The sequence below is a fragment of the Taudactylus pleione genome, unplaced genomic scaffold, assembly GCF_031769625.1.
Source record: "Taudactylus pleione unplaced genomic scaffold, aTauple2 ptg000352l, whole genome shotgun sequence".
In the NCBI taxonomy this organism is placed as follows: Eukaryota; Metazoa; Chordata; class Amphibia; order Anura; family Myobatrachidae; genus Taudactylus; species Taudactylus pleione.
Genome location: NW_028284753.1, coordinates 12,776,618 through 12,802,756, shown reverse-complemented (window position 1 = coordinate 12,802,756; position 26,139 = coordinate 12,776,618).

Genomic DNA, 26,139 nt, shown 5'->3' with positions numbered 1-26,139 from the left:
CTCACTCTTGGGTACAAACTTGTCTTGGGCATGCCCTGTGATGTGCAGTCACGGGCACCTGCGTGATGCTCTTGTGTATTACCATATCTGCACAGACGGAATTGCAAAGCTGCTTGCGAGCAGCTTTGCAATTCTGTCCGAAGCTGAATTTTGACCAATATACACAATTTGTAATTACAATTTGACAAATCTTGCTGATATTGTTCTAGTGTGTACCTGGCCTAAGAAGTGCAACTTGTACCATTGCCAAGGGTCACTACTATCGCCACTACCTAATTTGTGTGTGTATGGTGGCTGGCAGTGTGTGTGGGGCACCGGCGTGGTCTCTCGCCTAGGGACGTAAAATGTTCAATTACAGATTTTTAACTGTAATCTGCTGTATAACAGGGGATGTGGTTAAAATACAGATGGAGGGGATTCTGACACCTGTCAGAATCCCAGTGCTGGCTTCCTGACCAAAGGGTTAGGATTAAACACTAATGGGGGAGGGTTAGGTTTAGGGCGCAGGAAGGGCGGAGTAAAAAATGTTAAAAGTTAAAGAATAATACTTTTTTTGTGCCAAACCCCAGTGTATCCAAACAAGTACTGTGATGCTGCAGGCCATATCCCTGTGTATCCATATTAGTACTGTGACGCTTCAGGCCATACCCCAGTTCAGGGCCATAACTAGGGAAGTGCGACATGTCCCACCGCACAGGGCACCACAGGGCAGGGGGCACTACATGGCCTGTCAATTTAAAATTTTCTGTTTATAATTAGAAATGAGCAGGTCTAGTTCTCAGAGAGCCGGACCCACCCGAACTTCCAGATCTGAGGCGACAATCGAGCTCAGCTCAGGTTTTCCCGCATGACTCAGATCTCAAAACAAGGCAAAACGTCATCCTCTCGCTGTTGGATTCTCGCGGTTTTTGGATTGTATAAAGGTCCTAGTGATCAGCACCATTTTCACTGCGGGTGTGGATGGTGAACTGGACAGACGTGTTGCTGTCACTGTCTGTGTCAGTGTGTCATCCAACTTGTCCTATCGGGGTCTGGGTCTGAAGGCTGCTGCTGTATTGTCTATAAAGGGGCTGGGGCCACAGTATATAAAGGGGGGCTACAGTGGGTGCTGAAGCTGCTGTGTCACTTGTTCTGTCAATCAAGGGGCTTGTGCTGTGTTATACATAAGGGCTGCTGCTGTGTTGATGTCCTGCCCATCAAGGGGCTAGGGCTGCAGTCCATAAAGGGGTGTAAAAAAATAAAAAGTGCTTTTATTTTTTTGTGTGTGCATTAGCAACTTAGCGGCATTATTATTGTTTGGTGACACTGTCGGCCAGACTGCAATTTATCGTCCACGTATTTGTGAGTCTGCCCTGAAGGTGGTCTGTCTGCACTCGGCAGGGGTGCTTTGTTGTCCATAAAGAAGGGGTGCTGTCTATGTTGTTCATCAAGGGGCTGCTGCCTCATTCAGTGGTGCGCTTCCCCAGTGTAAAAAAAATAAAAGTGCTTTTTTTTGTGTGTGTGCATTAGAAACTTAGCTGTGCTGTTATTGTTCAGTGACACTGCTGGCTAGACCGCAGTTTATCATCCACGTATTGTGACACTATAAGTCATAGTGCAGTGTGTTATTCTTATTCATAAAAAATCTGGTGATACTGTAAGTGGTAGCGCAGTGTAATATTAAATTTTTCACGTCTTTCCTCAATCATGAATAAATGATGTCTACACGCCGACTACAAGACCACAACAAAGTACTAAATAACATGAATTATATATAAAACATAGTGACATCACTATAAGTGGCAGCACAGTGTGTTATTCTTTTCTTATTCATAAAAATCGTGTGACACTGTAAACAGTAGCTCAGTGAGTTATTCTTTTCAAATTCATAAAAAATCTTGTGACACTGTAAGTGGTAGCACAGTGTGTTATTCTTTTCTTAATCATAAAAAATCCTGTGACACTGTAAGTGGTAGCACAGTGTGTTATTCTTTTCTTAATCATAAAAAACCTTGTGACACTGTAAGTGGTAGCACAGTGTGTTATTCTTTTCTTAATCATAAAAAATCCTGTGACACTGTAAGTGGTAGCACAGTGTATTATTCTTTTCAAATTCATAAAAAAATCTTGTGACACTAAGTGGTAGCGCAGTGTGTTATTCTTTTCTTATTCATAAAAAATCTTGTGACACTGTAGGTCATTCATAGAGCAATGTTATATTTAAAATTGGTACAAATTGACATGTGTGCTGTACCCCACTTCATTCATATTTGTTGATATGGAGAATGGTCAGTTGAGAGGAGAGCAGGTACCACATACTAGTGCTGAAGCTGCTGCCAGTGCCACCAGTCATGATGATACTAGTCCATCAATCCGATGCCCAAGGGCATTCAGGGCATCTAAAATCAAGAACCAATCTTTTATAGTGGTAAATAAAAAATATCAAAGGAAAAGTTAGCAGCAGAAAGACATAAAATTGTCAATATGCCTTTTACCAAACAAAGTGGCAAGGAAAGGCTAAGGCCTTGACCTTTATTTATAACTGGTGTTTCTTCTTATGATGTAAGCACTAGTGAATATGCTGACATAGAAATCAAGGATGCTTCTATGGAAGTGCACCAGGATGAGCAGGATATTTGTGTAGCTGACACTAATAAGGATATTGTTGATGAGGATGTTGTTTGTGTAAATCAGGCACCAGTGGATGAAACAGTTGTTGCCCATGATAAGGAAAAGCCCATTATCATGCCTGGGCACAAGACAAAAAAATCTACTTCTTATGTGTGGAATTATTTCTACCCAAATCCGGACAACAATTGTCAAGCCATGTGTACCCTTTGTATAGCCAGAGTAAGTAGAGGTAGGAACCTTAACCATCTAGGAACCTCCTCCCTGTTACGTCATCTGCAGTGCATCCATCCAAAAAGATTTTTCAAAATTCAGAAACTTTGGCTAAAAAAGTACCAACAAGCAGTCCAGTGTCAGCTAGCTCCCTTCTCTCAGTTAGATCCAAGCACCTGCCATCTTCACCACCAACACCTTCATTAACAATATCAATCATGAAATGACTGATTTGTTTGGGCCCCCACAAAACAAGCTACCAATTGGTAGCTGACATTGCTGGAAAATTATCTCTACATGCACAAACTGGCTTTACAGAGGGTAAGATGTTGTCGCCATCATCATCCAATTCTTCACCCTCATCAGTGTGTACATTATCTTCACACAATATTAACTTTTCCCAGCTGGAATCCACCATTACAGGTGCCTCTATAATTTTTGGATGTAATTGGCATAGAATTTGTAGTTCATTTTGATGGACCATCTTTTTTTCCTGCCAGTAGTCAAACAGACTGTCTGGCATGCCTATTTGGATGCTATAATTAAAAAACATAAAATAGTACTCAACCATTCTTTGAATGGTGACCGTATCAGATGGAGTCATGGTAGAGCTCTCATTTATTGTAGGCAATTCCTATAGACCCAACCAGATGTCAAAACTTGGTTGTGTTGACTCATCTACATCACCAGTGGGTCTTTTGGGAAAGTTTTGTTTTTTCTCTGCAGATGCATTTGCTGGAGAAACTGAAGGAGAAGCAATCGCTGCATCACGTGCCACTTGAGCTGACAATTTGCTTACCAACAGCTCTTTGCATCTCTTCAGATCTGTGTCCGTTGGGAAGAAAGACACAACGTATGACTTAAACTTTAAATCTGGCGTTTGCTCTGTTCAGCTTGTCCACATATCTGTGGTTAAGTGGACAGTGGGTACAGGTTGGGAATTGCTTTTCTAGTGATGTGGAATCTAGATGGGATTTGGTAGCAGGGACACAGGACCTCAATTAACTGCCTAAAACCCACTGCATTATTGGTGGATATTGGACGCACATCTAATGCCAGAATAGATGTTATAGCATCAGTGATCCGCTATGTAACTGGGTGACTGCTGTCATACTTGCTTCCCCTCTAAATTGATTGTTTAACAGTCAATTGTTTTTTCTAAAGTACTACTAGTAGTCTTCCTGGTTCCGTCCTGGGATGAAAATTCACTCCAAGCAGCAGCAGTCATAGTGCTCAATGTTTCTTCCGAGGCAAGGATTGATGTGATGATTTAAATATTTTTTGCAAATGCCTTTTCTTCACCCCTTCTTCCTCATAAATTTGCTTTGGAATCAAAAAATTAAATTACATTTACTACTAATCAAATCTTCCTTTCTCTGCCTGCAACTACATACATACTCCAACTCCCTGAGGCCTTTTGAATAATAAAAACATATGTTTCCTTATGTGCCATGTTGGAAGTTGAAATGCCATGTGTTTGTACCGCCTACTGCTGCCACTTAGCTTAGTCAGCCAGCTAGCTTGGTGCAAATTTTGGGCCTAAACCGGATGAAAACAATATTGTGAGCTGTGAGGTGGTCAAAATTGACATTGAACGATTGGAAATCAATGTTATTAAGGTTAATAATACTGTAGGGACAAAAAAAATTATGTGATTTTAGCAGTTTTTATAAATTTTCAAAAAAAAAATACAGATTCAAAACCAAAAGACGCAAGGGCAGTTTTGCCAAAACCAATCCAGATCCAAAACACGAAAGAGATCCAGATCCAAAACCAAAGCACGTAGGTTGGTGCACATCCCTATTTATAATCATTCTCACTTGTGGATTCCTTTTCTTTTATCCCCTGCATCTTCTGGCTGCCCCTATCACCTCCCTGGCCAACTCCCCCTGTTGATGAATTTGCTGCATATACACTGCAAGCAGCACTCTTTCTATACTTTTAGTCTGTTATCTACACTGTTGGCTCCAGCCTTGTGCACGGCTGTTCTGATGGACAAAACCTGCTGCAGTTGCAGCTTCACCTGAGCTCTCCTACAATTCTAGAGCTGGTGAGTTATACTGCATAATTATTGTATTATCACTGCAGCCATTGAATTCACACTGTATTTAGCAGTGACACCTAGATAACAGTGGTACAACAGGATCAGTGCCCCTTCATCATTGTACTGGACAAATTTGATTTGTCATTCCCCTTCCCCAGGAGGCCACACCCCTTTTTTGGGTGTTCATTTTATGTCTCTATTTGAACAAAAAGGGGTCCCCAAAATAAAAAATAAAGATTTATTATGGAAATTAAATACTGTACATTTTTGCCAATACAAACGTGACTGTTTTATACAGTATAATTAAACTCTAATAAATCACAGCCTAGGAAAAATGTGTCAGCAAAAATGTTTCAGCAAAAAATATCAAAGAAAAAATTCAAAGAAAATAACACTGTACAACAATGAAAATGTTTCCGATGTGAAAATAGTTACTTCTAATTGATTTCAGCATGCCAAGAATGAATATGACATTTAAAACTCTCAGTTAGCTCTGAGTTCCGAGATATAGCCCATATATGACAATGTAGGGGTATTCCTAGTGAAGTGGGCAGATTGGAGAGAATCTTACCAGCAATCTGGGTTCCGCACAGAGGGGGTGGGGCCTAATGACCCAATTAAATGAATCAGTTATTTGTACCCTCCCCTATTCAAATATATGCGATTCACGGGATTACCCACACAAGATAACTGTGGTGCACTGAGTGACAAGCATAGTGAGCGATTCCACCAAGACATTTCAGCAATGGCACAAAGATATCAGGGTAGGTGATCACTACTGTTGGACAGTGACAAGAGATGCCCCAGAAGAGGAGTACTAGCGACAAGCAAAGAGATAGCACCCCCATGAATAGGCCACTATATTAGATAGTACTTTCATATGCTGTATGTTTGTATCGTTTTGTGTTCTTATTTGTGATTGATTGAATAAAAACAACTGTTATTTATTTTCTATCAAAAAAATATCAGATTATTTTAAAATAGCCTTTCACTATGACTATATTACTAATGTACATACAGTATAGTAGTGTAGCTCAAAAAAATAGAGCTAGTAAAAACATTCTGAAATCATTTTAGTTTTTCTTGACCTCAAATTAGTAATGTATGACTATTTTTAGAGAGGAAACAAATTAAAAGTATTAATTTGTTGTACAGTGTAATTGTGAAAAAATTTATAAATATAAAATACTAGCGACCCGTTCCGGCTTCACACTTGGGGCAATTTCATCTCGTCACAGCCCCCTGCACCTCATAATAACCTACACCATGTCAACACAGTCCCAGGTATCTCACCACAGCCCCCTGCTTCTCACTCCTGCCCCCTGTATTTCAAAACTGCCTCCTTTCACCACAGTCCCTTGCATCTCACTACAGGCCACTGCATCTCACCACAACCCCCTGCTTCTCATTCCTGCCCCCTGCATCTCAACAGTGTCACCACAACCTCCTTCTGCTGCACTGACTTCCATGGGAGGTGCCTCCTGTTCACTGAGGGTGTTTTCCTGAGTGGGAACAACACATTGGAGCGGGAGCACTTCACAGTAGAAAGATAAATATAGTGATAACTTATAAAAAGGGGATAAGATAATAAAAGTCCTGTTCTAAAAGATACACTTAGGGGCCTATTCATTAAACCTAAAAATTCTCTGAAGATAATTAGCTTTAGAACTGTCATAGAGTTCTAGCTAATTATAGGTGGAATTCATCATTCCTCCTCTCCATAAGTATCTATTCCGAAAAGCTGTCATTTTTGCGATGACAGCTTTTCGGGAAATAGATACTTTTCCCTGCCTACACTACCTTATCGCATCTGGAAACAGTGCTGCGTATGCGCTGTTACATCTGTAAAACCAGCGCATGCGCAGCACTGCCTACAGATGCATTAAGTTTGTAAAAATTGATAATTTTCGGAATTTGATTAATACCACAATTTCCACATCCCCATACTAATGTATGGGGAGTGTGGAAATTAACGCAGGAGAACTTAGCAAGGAGATATCTGTGATATCTCCTGTGCTAAGTGGCTACATGAATACCAAAATAACGTTATTTAAGGAAAATGTCCTTAAAAACGTTATTTTAGTGTTGATGAATAGGCCCCTTAGGCTCCTTAGCAATGGTCAATTGACCATGAAACGTTGTTATTTTCTGCAAAGGAGACTATGTATATCTTCTAGAACAGGACTCTCATTCCCTTATTCCCTTTTTATAAGTATCCCTCTGAGGAAACTGCTAAGAAGTGATAGCAGAGAAACACACAAGGGCTGACTCTGCACAATGCACTTTATTTCAAAGAACCAACTTTTCACCTGCCCGTAGCCCATACCAACTGCCGTCATTCAGTTGATCTTCGTTTCCTGATTACCACCACAAGCCGCCACAACATAGCCACACTCTATCTCCCCTACACTGCAGGAAGGAGAGAGCACACAGAGCTACAGCACGGACAGGGATAGGGACACCTGCTGCTAAGTGTGATTGAAAGTTAGGGGGAGATTGAGATAAGCACTGGCAGTGGAATAATCAATACACTTACTGACTCTTGCATACAAGTGTGCTGTTTAATAACACAGGACAAGTGGATTATTTATTCAAATAGGATTATATAAATTGGAATTTGTCCTATGCAGACTCTCCATGGTGGAATTTCCATATGCTTAGTGCAGAATTTTAATAATAATAAGGCATCTTATATATAAAATTAATTGGTCTGTTTGTTTGCTTGTCTATCCGGTTATGCATTCGGACACCCCTTCACCAATTGGGACCAAACCAACGTGAGGTGGTCCACTTGGATCCTGGTTTTAGAGTGGTTATGGTCCTGGTCGGACTTCCGGTTGGTGTACACTGGGCAGAACTTTGACCTGGGGAGCCTGTTCTGAGCCTTCCACTGGATGGATTTGGACAAAAACTTCACAGAGTGGTAACATTGGATCCCAGAAGACATACTAGGGTTTGAGGTCCTGGTCGGACCTCCCATTGTTGTGTGCTGGGCAGAACTTTGACCCCGGGAACCTGTTCTGGACCTTCCACTGGATGGATTTGGATGAAAACTTTATAGAGGGGTGGAAATTGGTCTAGAATGCCTAATGGAGTGGTTGCAGTCCCAGTTGGACCTCACGGCATAGTGCACTGGGCAGAACTTTGACCCAGAGAGCCTGTTTGAACTCGGGAAACCTGTTCTTAGCCTTCCATTAGATGGATTTGGATGAAAACTTCACAGAGAGTGATAACATTGGATCCCAGAAGACAAACTAGGGGGTATGCAGTTGGGAAGCTGGCAGACCTAATCCCGACAGCCGGCTTCCCAACTGTCATATCCCGGCAAGACATATGCCGGGAGCCGACACCCGGCATCCCGATCGAAGGCACGCCGGGCGCCGAGCGCGGATAGCTGGGGGGGGAGGGTTAGGTTTAGGGTTCCCAGGGGGGACTTAGGGTTAGGCACCCTCCCGGGAGGTTAGGTTTAGGCTAGGGGAAGGGGGGTTAGGGTTAGGCACCCCCGGGGGACTTAGGTTTAGGCAGTGTGGAAGGGGGGGGTAAGGTTTAGGCACTTAGAGGGGGGATTAGGGTTAGGTACTGGGGGAGAGGTTACGGTTAGGCACCCCTAAGGGAGGATTAGGGGGTAGAATAAGTTAGTAAGTACTTACCTGGGGACGATCGAGATTTCCACTGCTGCCGGGATGCTGGTGTCGGGCGGTAAATCATACCGATTCCTACTAGGGGGTGAGGTCCCGTTGGTGTACGCTGGGCAAAACGATGACCTGGGGAGCCTGTTCTGGGACTTATATGTGATTACGATTTTTAAATGTATTTGTATATACTGTATTATTTGTTTATTGTATATGTGCTTAATTATAATAATTTTATTTTAAAGTGATTGCTATATAGCGCTCTTTTTAAGTATAATATATACTGTTTGGTTTATGTGGTTATAGTTATTCACTTATACTATAGAAGCTGCTAAGTTGTAAAGGAGTTTATCAGCTTGTTTATATATATATTTTTTTTAGCACCCAAATTTATATCTGGTTTACAATACTTATGTAACCAGCGTTTTTCATTTAAAAGAAAGCCTACTGGTTTGTAATAAAAGTTACTCTCTGGAACAATCTGTGTATCCTTTTCTAATACAGACAAATCTTTTTAGAGGGTTTAATAGTTTTGCAAGCCACTATATAAATATTAATTAACTCTATTTCAGAATCTGATTACAAAGATCCTTCTAAATAGACAAAAAGTGTGCAATAGTATTCCATAGATAGGAAGTCTATAATGAGCAGGGCAAATGCATATACAAAGAGATGTAAGTATAGCTTATCTGAATGATGTAGCTTCAGACTCCTAAGGTGACCTTCTAAATATCCAAACAGGTGACCTATAAATAATCCAAATGCCACCGACCACTAATACAGATAAAAAACCTCATACATCCAAGTACTAATTTATAGTTTATCTTGAAGTGCAATCAATTAGTAATGCAGGTACTTTAGAGATGTTAACAGGCACTGGCTGGAGCTCTCCGCACATGAAGCTGTAACATTGTCACCAAGGTGCTTCTAACTCCTAAACTTAGCAGACTGTGAGCATGTTCTTGACAAACCAGGCAGAGTTTGCCTGCTCTTGACCTTAAAATCTCCTGCTGTACTGTACTATTGTTAGGATATGCGGTTAGCAAATCATCTTGATGGCAATTCGCCGTATTAGTAGTTACTGGGATACTGCATCATGTGCTATCCCTGTTCTGGCTTTTTGCAAGAAGCTGGAAATCCTGTTGTGTCAGGTGCACAACTCCAAATTATTAATAATATATAAATGCAATAAAATTTTGCAATCAATAGAGGTTTTTTAGCATAATCTTGGCCAAGGTTATGGGCCTACCCACCATATCCAGATAACCTCTGTCGGGTAGGTCCCTAACATACTACGATTCAAATCCAGAGCACAGGACAGCCCAAACTAGCCCAGCTAAGCTGCCCCAGGGCACCGCCATAGTAAGAAAAGTGCAGTGTGAAAGAGATAGTTAGGAGTAGCTACTGCTGCATATAAAGAATGAAGATCGTATGATTATTGGGAGCTCCTCATTAACGTTATAAGTGATATTTCTATCACTCATTGAAGAAAGGGTTAAAGATATTTTTCTATAACTGTTTTTACTATTGGGTCTGCTGTTGTACTGACTGGTCATGGTACCACGATAATGTTAAGGAAAATAATTGCATGTTGACAACCATATCATTTTGAATACAGATTGGTCATGGTACCATAAGATATCAAGGAAATTGTGCAAATGGAAAGTCATATTGCGGTGTATTCAGAAATACAATTTGATGATTAAGACATCATTCTATTTTCTGTTATCACCCTGAAATATTTCACTCTGCTTTCCTAATCAGTGACATTTTTATTGATATATGTTTGTGTGGTTTGATGTTGTTTGTATATATCAAAAATGTAAAAAAATATACACATGATTATTGTATATCTTTGTGTTGGGATCTAAACCGCACATATGTTACTTGTCGGATTTGATCTTTTTAAAGTATACCCAATAAATGTTAAGTATTTATTCTACCAATCAGCAACATTGCAATAGAGTGCCCCCAAAAAAGAGAGTTTTTCTTCCTCTTGACTATTTATCTAGTATATAAAACTTGTAGGACTTACCTAGAATTGTGCCTAATACTAGTGTGCATATTCATTACAAGACTCCATGCTTTTAAACCAATAAGGTAGGGGAGCTAATCCAGACTGAGGGCATCTCCTTTCCCTCAGATGTGCAATAAAGCACATTAAATGGAGTATATGGGAAAGATATCTGGACTGCACACCCTGAATATATATATATATATATATATATATATATACATATGCAGCAGTCCGGCACTCCCACAGTAACAGGGCAAAGCTTGAGACGGTGCCTTCACAGGAAAAATCCACAACGCAATGAAGTGCGGCACTCGTCCTATACAAAACCAACTCCACACAAATATAATGTGTTATCAACGTTTCAGTGCCTCTTTAATGGCACTATCTTCAGGATAAAAACAAGACAAAACGTACATCTTACCTTTATAGACTTCACCATTGTGAAGGAACTTGCCAGGCGCGGGACCACACACCCGACCGGCGTCCCTGAACAAATGACGTTATCGCGACGTCCATGTGACCCGCAAACAAACCATCACCATGACAACAGGATTCCCTTAGCGCTGTAATACATGCATATGATCGAACAAGTTAAATATACAAAACAGATCGAACAGCTTCACTTTTAAAGCATAACATACTACTTACATTAACACTGAAATAAATAAGTAACTACCAACTCCATCTTTCACTAGGGTATATTATAATGATGTAACCTGGGAAATACTAGTACATAATTATTACAAAGATTAACTACCCAGAGCCTGACGAATTAGCCAACCAGGGCCAAAAAATTAAAAACTGGAAAGAGGGAGATTTTCATTTAAACCCCTTGGTGCACAGGTACCTAGGCGATGGATCCATCGAGCCTCACTTTGCAAGAGTAAGCGTCCCCTATCACCGCCTCTTGGGGGGATTGGGACATGGTCGATCATACGGTAACGTAAACTTGCTAACGTATGGCCTTTTTCCAAAAAATTACGGGCTACAGGGAACTCACTACGACCATTAGTTAGAGCAGATCTAATATTTGAGCGATGCATCGCCATTCGCTCTTTAAATTTACACTGAGTTTTGCCGATATATGTTGATAACAACGTTGATAACACATTATATTTGTGTGGAGTTGGTTTTGTATAGGACGAGTGCCGCACTTCATTGCGTTGTGGATTTTTCCTGTGAAGGCACCGTCTGAAGCTTTGCCCTGTTACTGTGGGAGTGCCGGACTGCTGCATATGTGTATTGTAAGGTTCTAGGACCTTTTTTGTCAAGGCACCCAGCGTCTTTTTTACATGGTCTTCAGTCCTGTATCAGTAATCATTATTTTTTATTAATCACGACACTGCGGTGGATATTTATGACGATCAGGACCATTTACAGCTATAACAGTGAAATGGATCTTTGATTCTATTTGGCGACTGGTATATGCACAAACTTTGTGGACCACACATTAACCTCCTTTGGGATATTAACCTGTGTCGTGTGTTGTTTATATAATTACGTGACTCTCTTTGTTGAGATCTGTCAACTATTAGTAACGATGGCTGCTAGTGCGACCCAGGAGGGTGAGATCCCTTTCAATCCATTACTTTTCCCAATAGGGGAGGTTTTCAGCTATTCTGAGTCTGAGGCTGAGAACATACTGGAGAAGGAATTAATTGAGGATCAAGCAGTATTGCTACCTCCTGAGGTTATTTTTAGAGATTGGCTCAGTTTGAAAAAGAAAGAAATTGATTTTCAATATCATGGAATTTGTTTGAGCGACTACTTTAGATCAAAGATGATCCCCAGAGGCTTCAGGATGAAAAACTGCCCGACCATTGGCAGATATGATCCACAATTTTGCAAAAAAATGGATCGGAATTCTTAACAAATGTTCGTTTGACCTGATGCTTTTAGTCATCGAACAAACTAAAAAAGAAATTACTAGCGTCAAAGATAAACTTACATCCTTTGAAATTCAACATTTGCCTCTTCTACAAACTGATACTGAGACAGACTGGATGGCCAAATTAAATAACCAAATAGTTATCTATAAGCGGGACCTTTTAAAATTTAAAAAGGAAAAACGCACCAAAGTGGAAAATTATTATGCACACCACCGTGTATATCAATGGCTATCAGGTGGCAGTTCTAATACATCCAAAAAGCCGTTTTTCAGACGCAGATATCCTAAATCTAATGTTGAAACGGATTCATCAGCAGAAGGGATTAGTACCTCCAGCGATGCTGAACAAACATCTAGCATGAAGATCCCTTTAGGGGCACGCACCCGCTCAGGAATTTCCGGCGACCAGGAAAATACACCAGAAGAGGTGGGTAGTATAAAAGGAAAGGGTCGTGGCAAAAAGCCACCCCTTCAGAAGAAGAAATAATTTTTTATTTTTCATCAGTCGTATTGACCGAAGCAGAGACTAATTTACTTAATAAAGGATTGTCATTTATTCCTAATGTACCGTTTCATGAGTTTCAATGGCTGATTGAAAAAAATCAATTGAATCGAAATCTGAAATTGAAAGAATTCTTCTTTAATAAATCTCCCAATCCAGCAATTCAAGCCTCCTCTGTGCCTAAACAACTTAAAAAAATCTTGAAACATTCTAATTTTGAGCCAATCTCAAGTAATGCAAGCATTAAGACGTATTTACGTATGTTGGAGGATGAAACCAATAAGATTACGAAGTCCCCTCCATTAATTCATTCTAATTTGTCCGCTGATGAAAGGAGGGCCATTAAAACACTGTCTACTAATACTAACTTAGTAATACGTCCGGCGGACAAGGGGGGTTCAATTGTTCTACAGGATATCAGTGACTATAGATCTGAGGCGTTACGGCAATTAAATGATACTCATACTTACTGCTGTCTATCTGGTGACCCTACGTTATCTTTTAAAAAGGAACTTGTGAACATCCTCACTGTAGCGTTGGATAGGGGTATCATTGAACGTGAGCTGTTTGATGCACTGATTCCGGAATTCCCATTAACTCCTTTGTTTTACACCTTGCCTAAGGTGCATAAGGGCATAGTCCCTCCCCCTGGCCGCCCGATCATTGAGGCCCGTGGTTCCCTCATACAACCTACATCAATCTTTTTAGACTCTGTGTTTCAACCTTTGGTTCAACAACATAAGAACTTCCTTTTGGACACTACAATGTTTCTCAATAAGTTGAATGATCTAAAGGAAGTAGCTGATGATAGCTGGATGGTGTGTGCCGACGTGACGAGCTTATACACTGTGATCCCCCATTCTGAGGGGTTGCAGTGTGTTAAACTATTTTCACTAAACAGTGGTCTATATGATGAAGATTTTGTTGAATTTTGTGTTTCTTTGTTGGAATTTGTTCTAACTAAGAATTTTTTCCTGTTCGACGGGTGCTATTATCTTCAACTTACCGGGTGTGCCATGGGCTCAGCAGTGGCCCCGGCATACGCCAATATTTATATGTTTTTTGTTGAACAGGAAATATTCTTTAAAGATGATGCGATTTCTTCTAATATTACTTTCTATACGAGGTTCATTGATGACCTGTTTCTTGTGTGGAGGGGGTCTGATAAGAAGTTAAGGGAAATTGTTGAGATACATAATTTGACAGGTTCGCCTGTCAAATTAACTATCAGAATGAACCAAGTGAACATCGATTTTCTCGATGTTAAAATTATAAAATCAAATAATTTATTGTCAACTACAGTTCATACGAAACCCACAGACCGCAATACTCTTTTACACATGCAAAGCTGTCACCCTAGAAACCTTAAAATTGGTTTACCATACTCACAGATGGTTAGAATTTTGAGAATTAACAACCAGAAAGAAGTAGCGATTTCACAAATTGATGATTTAATCTTGAAGTTTAGGAATAGGGGTTATTCCTCTCAAGTTTTACAAGAAGCTAAACAGCGAGCATTGGTTTTGGATCACAAGGATCTTCTTAGTAAAAACAATAAGCATTTGCAGAGTCAAGTTTTTCCTTGGGTTAACAGATACAATGTTCTTACCCCAAATATCACCAAGGCAGCTAAAAAGCATTGGCATAAATCTGATAAATCACTTCCTCTCACTAATACTGAGTTGATGCCTAGTTTTTTCCGTGGACGTAATCTGAGAGACTTATTAGTTAAGGCCGATATCTCTAACTTATCTCGAGAGGTGACCCCTAAGCATTTTTTAGCAAATATTAATCTTAAAAAGGGTTGTTTCAAATGCTCCTGCGTTACATGCAGGTATTTATTAAGTGGTGACACTTTTTATCACCCCTTGTCAGGAAAGAAATTTTTGATACGGTTTTCATTAAGTTGTAACAGTACATTTGTTGTATATCAAATTATTTGCCCCTGCGGACTTTCATATATCGGCAAAACTCAGTGTAAATTTAAAGAGCGAATGGCGATGCATCGCTCAAATATTAGATCTGCTCTAACTAATGGTCGTAGTGAGTTCCCTGTAGCCCGTAATTTTTTGGAAAAAGGCCATACGTTAGCAAGTTTACGTTACCGTATGATCGACCATGTCCCAATCCCCCAAAGAGGCGGTGATAGGGGACGCTTACTCTTGCAAAGTGAGGCTCGATGGATCCATCGCCTAGGTACCTGTGCACCAAGGGGTTTAAATGAAAATCTCCCTCTTTCCAGTTTTTAATTTTTTGGCCCTGGTTGGCTAATTCGTCAGGCTCTGGGTAGTTAATCTTTGTAATAATTATGTACTAGTATTTCCCAGGTTACATCATTATAATATACCCTAGTGAAAGATGGAGTTAGTAGTTACTTATTTATTTCAGTGTTAATGTAAGTAGTATGTTATGCTTTAAAAGTGAAGCTGTTCCATCTGTTTTGTATATTTAACTTGTTCGATCATATGCATGTATTACAGCGCTAAGGGAATCCTGTTGTCATGGTGATGGTTTGTTTGCGGGTCACATGGACGTCGCGATGACGTCATTTGTTCAGGGACGCCGGTCGGGTGTGTGGTCCCGCGCCTGGCAAGTTCCTTCACAGGGGTGAAGTCTATAAAGGTAAGATGTACGTTTTGTCTTGTTTTTATCCTGAAGATAGTGCCATTAAAGAGGCACTGAAACGTTGATAACACATTATATTTGTGTGGAGTTGGTTTTGTATAGGACGAGTGCCGCACTTCATTGCGTTGTGTATATATATATATATATATATATATACTGGAAGGTGCTACCTTATGAGACTAATTGCAGGCACAAAAACAGACAAAAATCTCAGGTGCACAACTCCAAATTATTAATAATATATAAATTCAATAAAACTTTGCAATCAATAGAGGTTTTTAGCATAATCTTGGCCAAGGTTATGGGCCTACCCACCATATCCAGGAAACCTCTGTTTGTTGTCCTGCTACATATCAGTCCAGGTCACTCCTGCCCTGCAGCAATTAGTATTGTCGTGCCACTCATTGCCTGACAACTCAGTTGCTCCTCAGTCCCTGACATACCTACGACCATATTGTTCTGTGTAGTGCTATCCTCCTACAGCCACACTCCAGCTAGCCCTAGTTGTGAAGGGACTGCCACTCCTCCATCATACCTAGCACTGGTCAGCATCTTTGCGAGAGAATCGTAACAACTATATATTCAGATCTGGGGGACCTCAGCCTACTTTACCCGCAAAGTGTGGATGAATCTCTGAGGCATCTATTCTCCTACTAACTGGTTCCACAACCAACCTGAGAAAGCAGACAGAGTTCAGCAAAATGCATAGCTCTATAGAGGGTCACTTATCCCTCAACTTTATTTATTTTACATTCCTTTTTCACATAACATTTTTTTTTAATTTTAATTATTTTATTGGGTTTTTTTAACTATATTTTTATTTTATGAGTCCTTGCACTCCAAGGCTGCACATCTAACAAGGCACACTGAGGGTAAGACCTACTATATATATGCTGTGTGTCTGTTTTGGAACTGGTATTGTGGTGCGGGGCTCTCAGGGCTGGAGTGACTGGACTGTTTCATGGCATCATAATGTACTCTTCTTTAGTTTGCTTTTTTATATATGTAGCACTTTATACACTTTTAATTATAATCTCCTACTTATGCAGGACCTAACACATAGGCATTTCTTTATTATTCTTTAACCCTCACTTTAAATCTCACACTAGTGTGATGCCATGGGGCAGTTCTACTGGGTTGGTCTGGGGGGTCCTGTGCCCTGTATTTGTTCCATAGGAGTGTTAGGGACATGCCTGATGGAGGTCACCTGGATATGGTGGGCAGCCCCATAATTATGGCCATCATTATGCTAGGAACCTCTTGGATGCAATTTAGCAGTATTATTGTTAGGTTCAGCATAGTTAGAGTGTGCACTTGCATTTGTTTCTGATTTTCTGCTTGCAGCACTACAAGTCTCAGCAGGTAGCACCTCACATTGTGCTAAGAGTGTGCAATCTAGGGCCCCTCCCCCTATGTATTCTGTACTGTGTCTATGTATGTACACTGGAAAGATGAGACTCATTCCACCTTGATTAGCACCCCTCCCACCTGTTCCTGGGTGTTTTTAATTAGCAAGGAGTCATTGCATTCCAAGACTGCACGTCTAATAAGGCACACTGAGGGTAAGACCTACTATATATATGCTGCGTGTCAGTTTTGGGACTGGTATTGGGGTGCGTGGCCCTCTGGGCTGGTGTGACTGGACTGTTTCATGGCATCATAATGTACACTTTTTCCCCTTCTTTAGTTTGTATTTTTATATATGTAGCACTTTATACACTTTTAATTATAACCTCCTACTTATGTAGGACCGAACACATTGTCATTTCTTTAATATTCTTTAACCCTCACTTTAAATCGCACACTAGTGTGATGCCATGGGGTGGTTCTGCTGGGTTGGCCTGGGGGGGTCCCATGCCCTGTAGTTGTTCCATAGGAGTGTTAGTGACCTGCCTGATGGCGGTCATCTGGATATGGTGGGCAGGCCCATAATTATGGCCATCATTATGCTAAGAACCTCTTGGATGCAATTTAGCAGTATTATTATTAGGTTCAGCATAGTTAGAGTGTGCACTTGCATTTGTTTCTGATTTTCTGCTGGCAGCACTACAAGTCTCAGCAGGTAGCACCTCACATTGTGCTTAGGGTATGCAATCTAGGGCCTCTCCCCCTATGTATTTTTATTTTATTATTGAATAGTTGGATTGTCATTTATAATAATTCCTGTGAAACCATCTGTTGCAATAAAGTATTTTTTCCCCACTTTCAACCGGTTTTGACATATTTATGGATTATTTCTTCTAAAACTGATGTGTCCAACTATTTGACTATTTATATGGCTTATATTGTCACCATGAACAAACAGATGGACATCGAGTTTTAAATAAATGTCCACTGGTGACATCCATTAAGGACAAGGCGAGTACTATTTATGGATTCATACTGAAATTCTACTTGTTGCACATAGGGTAAACACAATGTCAAGTCTTATCCAATCCATCTATGAGCACATGGATCTTAGAAAGAACTAAAATGCCCTATCATCCCAGAATCTAGAATTGCTGAAGAACTGAACAGCAGCAACACCCCAGAGCTTCGGTGCCTTTTCATCTACGGCTGGGTAATGGTGCAATATTACCCAAGCCGTAAGAATCTGGTGCATGCAATACCACTTTCTTCTCCTGCATCTCATAGTATCCACAGTGCTACAGTAATTATCCTCCTTTTTCTTGGTACACACTGGGACTTTAGGGTTATCATATTGTCACTGAGTCCTTTTACCAGTAAGGTAGGAGAGGATCTGGACCCACCCATCTTTCTATTGTTCTAACCCCAGGAATTCAATTGAAGAATTCAGGGTTTCAAGTTGAAAACTGTACATATATCCAAGTCAATTCTTCTAATATAATTTCTCTATAAGGCAGTAAAACAATAATGGGATACAAATAATGAAAGTGTTTTGTTCACGTGACTCAAGTTTCTTTCAAAAGAGACAACTAGATATATTAGATTTTATTACTTTTGTTCTAACACACTTTGATGTTTTTGGAAGAATCCTTTTTTCAGACCTGTGGAACTGCAATGGGCATAATTTTACACCCAGTTTTGTGATTTTGTTTATGGGTGAATGGGAGAAGTGAAATGTATACACTAATAATCCATTTGCTCAATATAATATAATTTTTAAAAGGTATATAGACAATATTTTAAGGAAGACTGCTGGAAGTTGTTAAGGAATTTAGAAGATTTTTAAATGACATTGAATTCAACCTGCAATTTACATCAATTCCCAAAGAGCATAACATTGAGTTTTATGATTTGATTTTAAATTCAGATCAAAAAAATATTTTGTACTTCATTAAAAATATGGGGGCAATTAAAATTTATTTTACTGAGAGAGAATTATTCTACACTTGACAAATTTGATGAACAGTTGAAAATCTAATTAGGCAAGTTTAGGGAAGAGAGTATCCCGAACCCATTGTTGAAGTTTGTAATAAAGCATGACAGCTACAAAGACAATAACTAAAACAATCTATAAAAAAGAAGAACCTCCTTGTGGGGGTCCCTGAACACCACAAGTAAGTTAGACTTTGTGCTTTTGATATTGGTTGTTTAAATGTGAACGTATCACTTTTGCCTTGATAGACAGTAAGTAAAAGAGCATTTAGTATATGTGCTTTGTATAAGATGAGGGTTAGAGAATATACCAATGTAAGATCTAAATATGAATTAAATACTTTGCCAAATATGCAGGGCCATTGAGAGATCAACAGGGCCTGGGTACTGTGGGGGTGTGGCCAAATCAGGGAGACATGACCATGCCTTCTCTAAAACAATACCCTGAAAAATACTATGCACAACAACACATTTGTGCCCCTCAGCAGCTGACCTGGGCCCCACCTCAGGCCCCCTCAACAGACCCTGGTAATCAGTGCCTACCTCTGTCCTCTCAGGGCCCTTGACAATATGAGTCTAAGCTTGTATTGATGCACTTCTACCTATATGAAATTTCAGACATCTGTATCTTTAAATCTCTGTATGTATACTAATGGAATGCAACATGTGTTGTAATGTATGTTTAGCTGAAAAGCTCTCTCTCTATATATATATATAGAGTTGACTTCATGACCTGGTATCAATAACAACTGCAGTAAAAACCTTAGACTGTAACATCATTATAGCTTATTGACTTCTACCCTTTATAAGCTGACATAGATAACCGAGGTTCGGACAGAACAGATGGGATGGGATGCGTGGGGTTAATAAAGTTAGGTAGGGGAGTGTTAGTTTTTATGGTCAGATTGACATTAGGTTAGGATTGGTGGAGTGTTGTGTAAGGGGTGTGGTTAATAGGAGTGTGGCTAGGTCAGCACTGTTACTCTGCCTCTTGGGAATCTGATCTCCAAGCTGCAAAGTCACAAGGTTGTAATACTCTGGTCTTTGTTTTTGGTATTTTTCCCCCTTTTTCTTCTCATACATGTCTTTCTTGCTTTCATCCTTATCTCTTATTCTTCTTATTCTGATCTATTCTTTCCTGCTTTGCTGTTTCTATATCCTATCCATTCCTCTCTACAGTATACCTTGCCCCTGGCACGCCCGTTTTTTCTCCCTGGATGATGCTGCAGATCTGGGTTGTCCACCCCCCCCCCCCTTCCCTCCTCACTGTGTGAGCTATAACTGCTTGATATATCTTTAGATGAGCTATTACTGCATGGGCTATCTCTGTGTGAGCTATAACTGCCTGATCTATCTTTAGATGAGCTATTACTGCATGGGCTATCTCTGTGTGAGCTATAACTGCCTGATCAATCTTTAGATGAACTATTACTGCATGGGCTATCTCTGTGTGAGCTATTACTGCATGGGTTATCTCAGCTTGATCTATCTCTGTGTGAGCTATGTTTATGTGAGCTATTACAGCCCTGTACCCCTCACAGCACAACAGTACAGCAAGGCATGAGTGCTGCCATGGGTTTCCCATTGCCTTCAATTGTAATATAGTTCCATCTGGTCGCGCTGGTGCTGCCGCACTGGATTCTGGGTCTATTGCCGGACAGCTGGTGGCAGTGGGGGTGCTCTGACACCCCTACGGTCTTTGCAGTCTGAGGGTGTGGGGGTAGGATTTAGCACCTTGGCTGCACCTGCGGCATATGTCACATGGGCTCAGCAGTTAAAAGATGTGTGCGGCCTCTCACTACTCCTTTTCTTTTATACAAAGCAAAAACTATTAGCAGTGCATGCATATTCAGTAATAACAGGCTGAATTATATGCACAGTGTAAGGGAGCTATTAAGTTGGTCCTTTCGGACATTAGGTATATGGTTACGAATGTGGTAGGTTATGTATCGATATGCCAACAGTTTGATATATTAAAAAATGACTGTAGGGAGGCAGCTGTATTCATATCTGGTTGCAGGCAAAAAGCAGTTCTCCAGCGCTCATGTCAGCCGCAGCTCCTGGACTAGGCTGTGGGAATATGTAATGTACAGGGCTGGGAGGTTCCCTCACTGCTCCGTGTCAGGAGACGGCGGTCTTATGCTCGCTTGTTGTTTGTGTTATTGTAAGGGCTCTTTTCATACATAACCCACGACTACAAGGCCGTGGCGTATCTCGTTTCTCGGCCATATGCCGTTTCCTCAGAAGCTTACCAGCCCACCTCCGCACATCTTTTTATTTGGTCTATTCACAGCAGCTGGTCATTGTCAACAAACCAGTTTTTCTTCATCTAGTCATACAAAACAGTTTTATTAATCAATATATTGGTAGAGCACTTATTTCATAAATAAATGCTGTGCATTTTTTATACATGTTAAATGCGTTACAGCACGTTATCATATTACCAGTTATTATTATTACCAGTTATTTATATAGCGCACACATATTCCGCAGCGCTTTACAGAGAATATTTGGCCATTCACATTAGTCCCTGCCCCAGTGGAGCTTACACTCTATGATCCCTACCACATGCTCACACACATACACACTAGGGTTAATTTATGTTTGGAGCCAATTAACCTACCAGTATATTTTTGGAGTGTGGGAAGAAACCAGAGTGCCCGGAGTAGGCCCACGCGGGCACAGGGAGATTGTACGGACTCCACACATGTAGGGCCATAAGCCAGCATGTCAGAAACCACGGTGCCTTTGGCCCTTTGTTCTGCAGTTCTTCTGCACGGTTCCTTATTAGATTATTTCGTTAAGATTTTGTCATATGACCTTCATTTATTACAGCAAACATTCATGTTATAGTCATGCACATGGTTGACTTTCGAAAATTATAAGTCAGTACGCACAATGAAGTTATATTGATTTAATATTAATACAAGCAATTCATTACCTCAATCTTAATAAGACCGTATCGTCCATTAAACTCATTTATTACAGCAAAACATTCATGTTTAGTCATGCACAGAGATAAGAAAATAAGTGCGGCAGAGAAGTGTGGATAAGGAAAATATGTATCATGGACTATTCATCAGCTAATCGATCACAAATGTGTTCTTGCACACTATTACTAATATCACGCTATTACATACTTTTTATTTCATAAATGTACTAAATTACATTACATGGGTATCCCTAAGTTTCATAGAGTTTGGGAGTGTCTTGGGACCCTATGACCACGTAGGGACTTGAAGCGTGTGCCGCTTACCCTCCCACCATGCGCTCAAGTTGGAGTCAGCTTGTGAATGGTATCACTGGCTCATAGTCTAAAATCAAGTATTAGGAGCCTATCATCTCCTATTCTGTTATTCTTCACTTGTTTACTCTCTTTCTATAAATGTTTGGACCACCCCTTTTGGTCATAAGTGTGCATGCATAGGAACACCACGTGTCGGTGCGTTATTTTTCTTTTGCCCATATGATTTACCCTTATACTTTCTGTAGCTGAATTGTATTAATCCCTGTACAGTAATTGATGCTCTTTACCTGTAGCTGGTGCTCGTACATGCATAGGACCACTTCGTTCTGGGGTAATTTTTCTTTTGTCCGTATAATTTTCCCTTATACTTTCGGTAGTTGATTGCATTTTATTCACATAGGGTTTTCTGGCCCTTTCCCTATAGCCGGCGCCTGCGGTTGGTTTTTCTTACCCATGAGTGGGTGCTTTTCCATACCGTTTTAATTTGAGCGCTTTGTCTAATACATTGTGAGGTCATACATAAGGTACATTTATGCGATAACTGCTGGTGTGATTTCAATTATCCCCTCGGTGGTCCAGTTACTCCTCAGACTCAGTGTCTGGCCTTTGGGAATATTTGTTTTATACTTTACATTTTGGTGTTGAAAATGTTTTTTATGCCAAATATGGTTCATAGGATTTAGGCGAGCTACACATTTTTGCATGGTAGTCTCATCCCTATTCCAATTGAGACCTAATCATATATATTTATTTTATATACAGATACAGGTTCGACCCGAGTCCACCCCCACATGCAACGCTCTTCAAAGTACACCATATCTTATACACGCACACCCCCCTTTTTATTTTACAAATACATGTTCATAGGATTTAGGTGAGCTACACAGCTTACATTGCATCTGATCCCCATTCATATATACCTAATCATATATTTATATATAAATCTTATATAGGGAAACAGGTTTGACCCGAGTCCACCACACCCACATACAACGTTCTTCTAAGCACACCAGGGGCCGAGTGTGATAGGGTGAGAGTTTGGAAAGTGTGAGAGTTTAGCAGTGAGCTCTCACATTGGTTGAGTTTTATCTTCAAATGGGAAAACACCTGAATGAGATTTTAAATCGTGAGAGTTTTTCTAAGTCTAAAAAAAAACATGCAAGTTCACTCTGTTACTTTGTTTTTGGACTCTATTACATTGGCAAAAAAGTGTCAGAAGCTCTCGCTTCTCTGGGCTCTCGCCCTGTTACATTTGGCCCCATATCTTATACACAGGCCTATGTAATAACGGGACACGCCCCTGGCTTGGGTTTCCCTGGGCCGTGGGTTGTGGTCTCCTAATGGCTTGTAGAAGCTCGGTCAGTGTTTATGTGGGGTTGCATATATCGGGGAATACTACATCCCTGGATTCAGGAGCCATCGCTGTGTTGCTGTGTCAGTGGGGGTGTTTTGGAGGCCCCTGCTGTTATAACAGTCGGGGGCTCTGTTTACAACAAGGGTTGGCATTGTTTGCTCCCCCAGCATCCGATATGTCGGCATGCTGAGTCCACTAATTAAGCAGCTAGGTATGATTTGAGGCTGTTGTTCCTTGTGTCTCGTTTGCTCTTTACACTGCTGCGCCTGCGCATACGCTTCATTGCCTAATGCAAAGGACCCTGAATTTCGATACTGCCCCTGTTTTCTTTTGTTTCAGGCATCGATGTGGCCGGATCCCCTCCTACCGCCACCCCAGGGATCGATATTGTCGCTTCTGTTTTTGCCAGGAATGGAGTCATCAGCGCAGATGATACCCTGTTCAATTCTCAAGCCGCCATGGAGAGTTTTCGCATGCTGGTCCTTGGGTCCTCAGTCCTTTGATTGCCTATCAGACTTTGTGGCAGCATTGAGAGTCTTTCTGGCAGTCTCAGCTCGGCAGGAGATACAGGCTCTATGATGATGGAAGTCCTATGCCTATGTTCATGTGGACTAATGATGTGTAATGTTTGTTTGTGGACTTGAGTGCTCCGGCCAACTTGCCACCTTTCCGGTGGGGGTCTCGAGGGATTTTGCCCTATTTTTTGCCCTGCGCAGGACAACGTTTGGCTAATACCAATAGTTAAACTGAATGACAAATAACAACATGAATATGAGAATGACATTACTAACGAAAATAAAAAGATCCAGCAGGTTTTTTGTAGGTTTTTACCTCGGGTCAAGTCCTCCTTCCCCCCCTTTCCCTCCCCCCCATCACTCCCTCTGCAATATGCCATAGTCATGGTACTCTTGTGTATTTCATGTATTGCAGGTGGTTTACAGGATTATTGCTCATTTGTTTATCGGACACTTGTTTATATTTTGGGCAGGTCATCCCGCTTTGCTAGTTTGGGTTGGGAGTCATTAGTGCCCTGTATACGGATGTCAGGGGAGGACTTTGGTTTCTCCTTTGGTCTTAGCAATTCACCTGGGTGAGAATGATTTGTGCCAGTAATTGTCGCTTTACTTGCAGCACGCTATTTGTCATGATTTGAGTGGGTTGCTTGGCTTTGGCCAGATGTCGTGATATTTTGTCCGATATTGTGCTATCTTTTTCCTGGTGATGTAGGTGCATGGTTGGGGGGGTAGATTTGTGCAGCATCACCCTTTAATTTGGTACAAGATGCCTAGCAGGGACAAATTTCATTTATAGAGTGTTTTTTGTTCGTTGTGGGGAGGTTTTAGAGAGTAGGTTGTATGGTGGCGGGCACGTTCCATCATTGGGAACATGCGTGGCGGGAAAGAACGGTGCGCCTCCTTCAATGCACTGGTTAGGCTGATTTTACCCTACTGGGGTCAGCGGCACCTCTCGTCGGAGAGGTCTAAAATAGTGCATTGGGATGGGGCTGGATACCGTCTCACTTGCCAGAGAGGGATATCGGCCCTTGCAAGTTTTATATCACTATTACACTTGAATTGGGATATTGGCCCGTTCAGTGAGTGTTTTTACATCCTTGCATAAGTCAAGTGTGGGGCGTCAGGTTACTGGCCGTTCTTTCTTATGCCACCATACTCTGTAAAATAAATAAAGCTGACCATATATTTTTGATTGCATATATACTTGGTCTGTCTCTTTATTATATTTAAGCTTGGTTTAATAACTTTGTGGTTGCACGCATTATCTGCCGTTAGGGAGTTTATGGAAAGTAATAGACCAACCCTCTAAAAAAGTCCCATGTAACATAATGCATTGGAACATGGAATAGCACTTACCAACCTTTTCAGTTCATTAAAATAATACATTACCTAAGCCACTCTTTCTCCAGCTCAGGTATTAAGTCACCCATTATTTTATTAATACGTTTTGCTATGTACTTAACCAATAACTAGAAATAAACACTCAGAGGCATATGTGGAATTTAAAGAGGACACACACATTATAATTGTAATTGAAACATCAGTGGCAGTAAAAAGCAGTGCTCCGGGGCCACAGCCTGATAAAGTATTTGACGAAATAAAGAGGATGGATCCCTGCCCTAACATAAACTGGCCTGAAGTGGTACCATTCCCCTCCAATTGGTACAGCCTTGACCTCTCCCTAAGATGAAGGCCTAGTTCTCCTCTTAGGAATATGACTAACTTGCCGCTTTCAAGAGGAAAATGCCAATAGGGCACTCTTAACTCCATAATAGGCTGCCCAGGAGCACTGCTTCCGCCAGGCTGTTCCTCCACCTGTTGGAAGGAAAACATGAAAAATGCACAATCCATTAAACATAACACAGTATACAAACCATATATGTCGGGTGGGTGGGTGGGTGGGCTTGAAAAACTGCAAAGAGTTACATGGCTCCTCAACCTTGGCTATTTATGGGACTTGCAGAGGCCTTACCTCCTGCTAACATTGCTATAGGTTTATAATTTGATTGACAGCTCACTAGATACGCCTCTCTATCCTTTAACCCCCTAACTGAACTACAGTAACTAACAAAACTCCTTACAAACAGGGTGCTTATCTTTCCTCAAACTTATATACTGTAAGTATTCAGAATCTTTAAGTCACCCATTATTTTAAT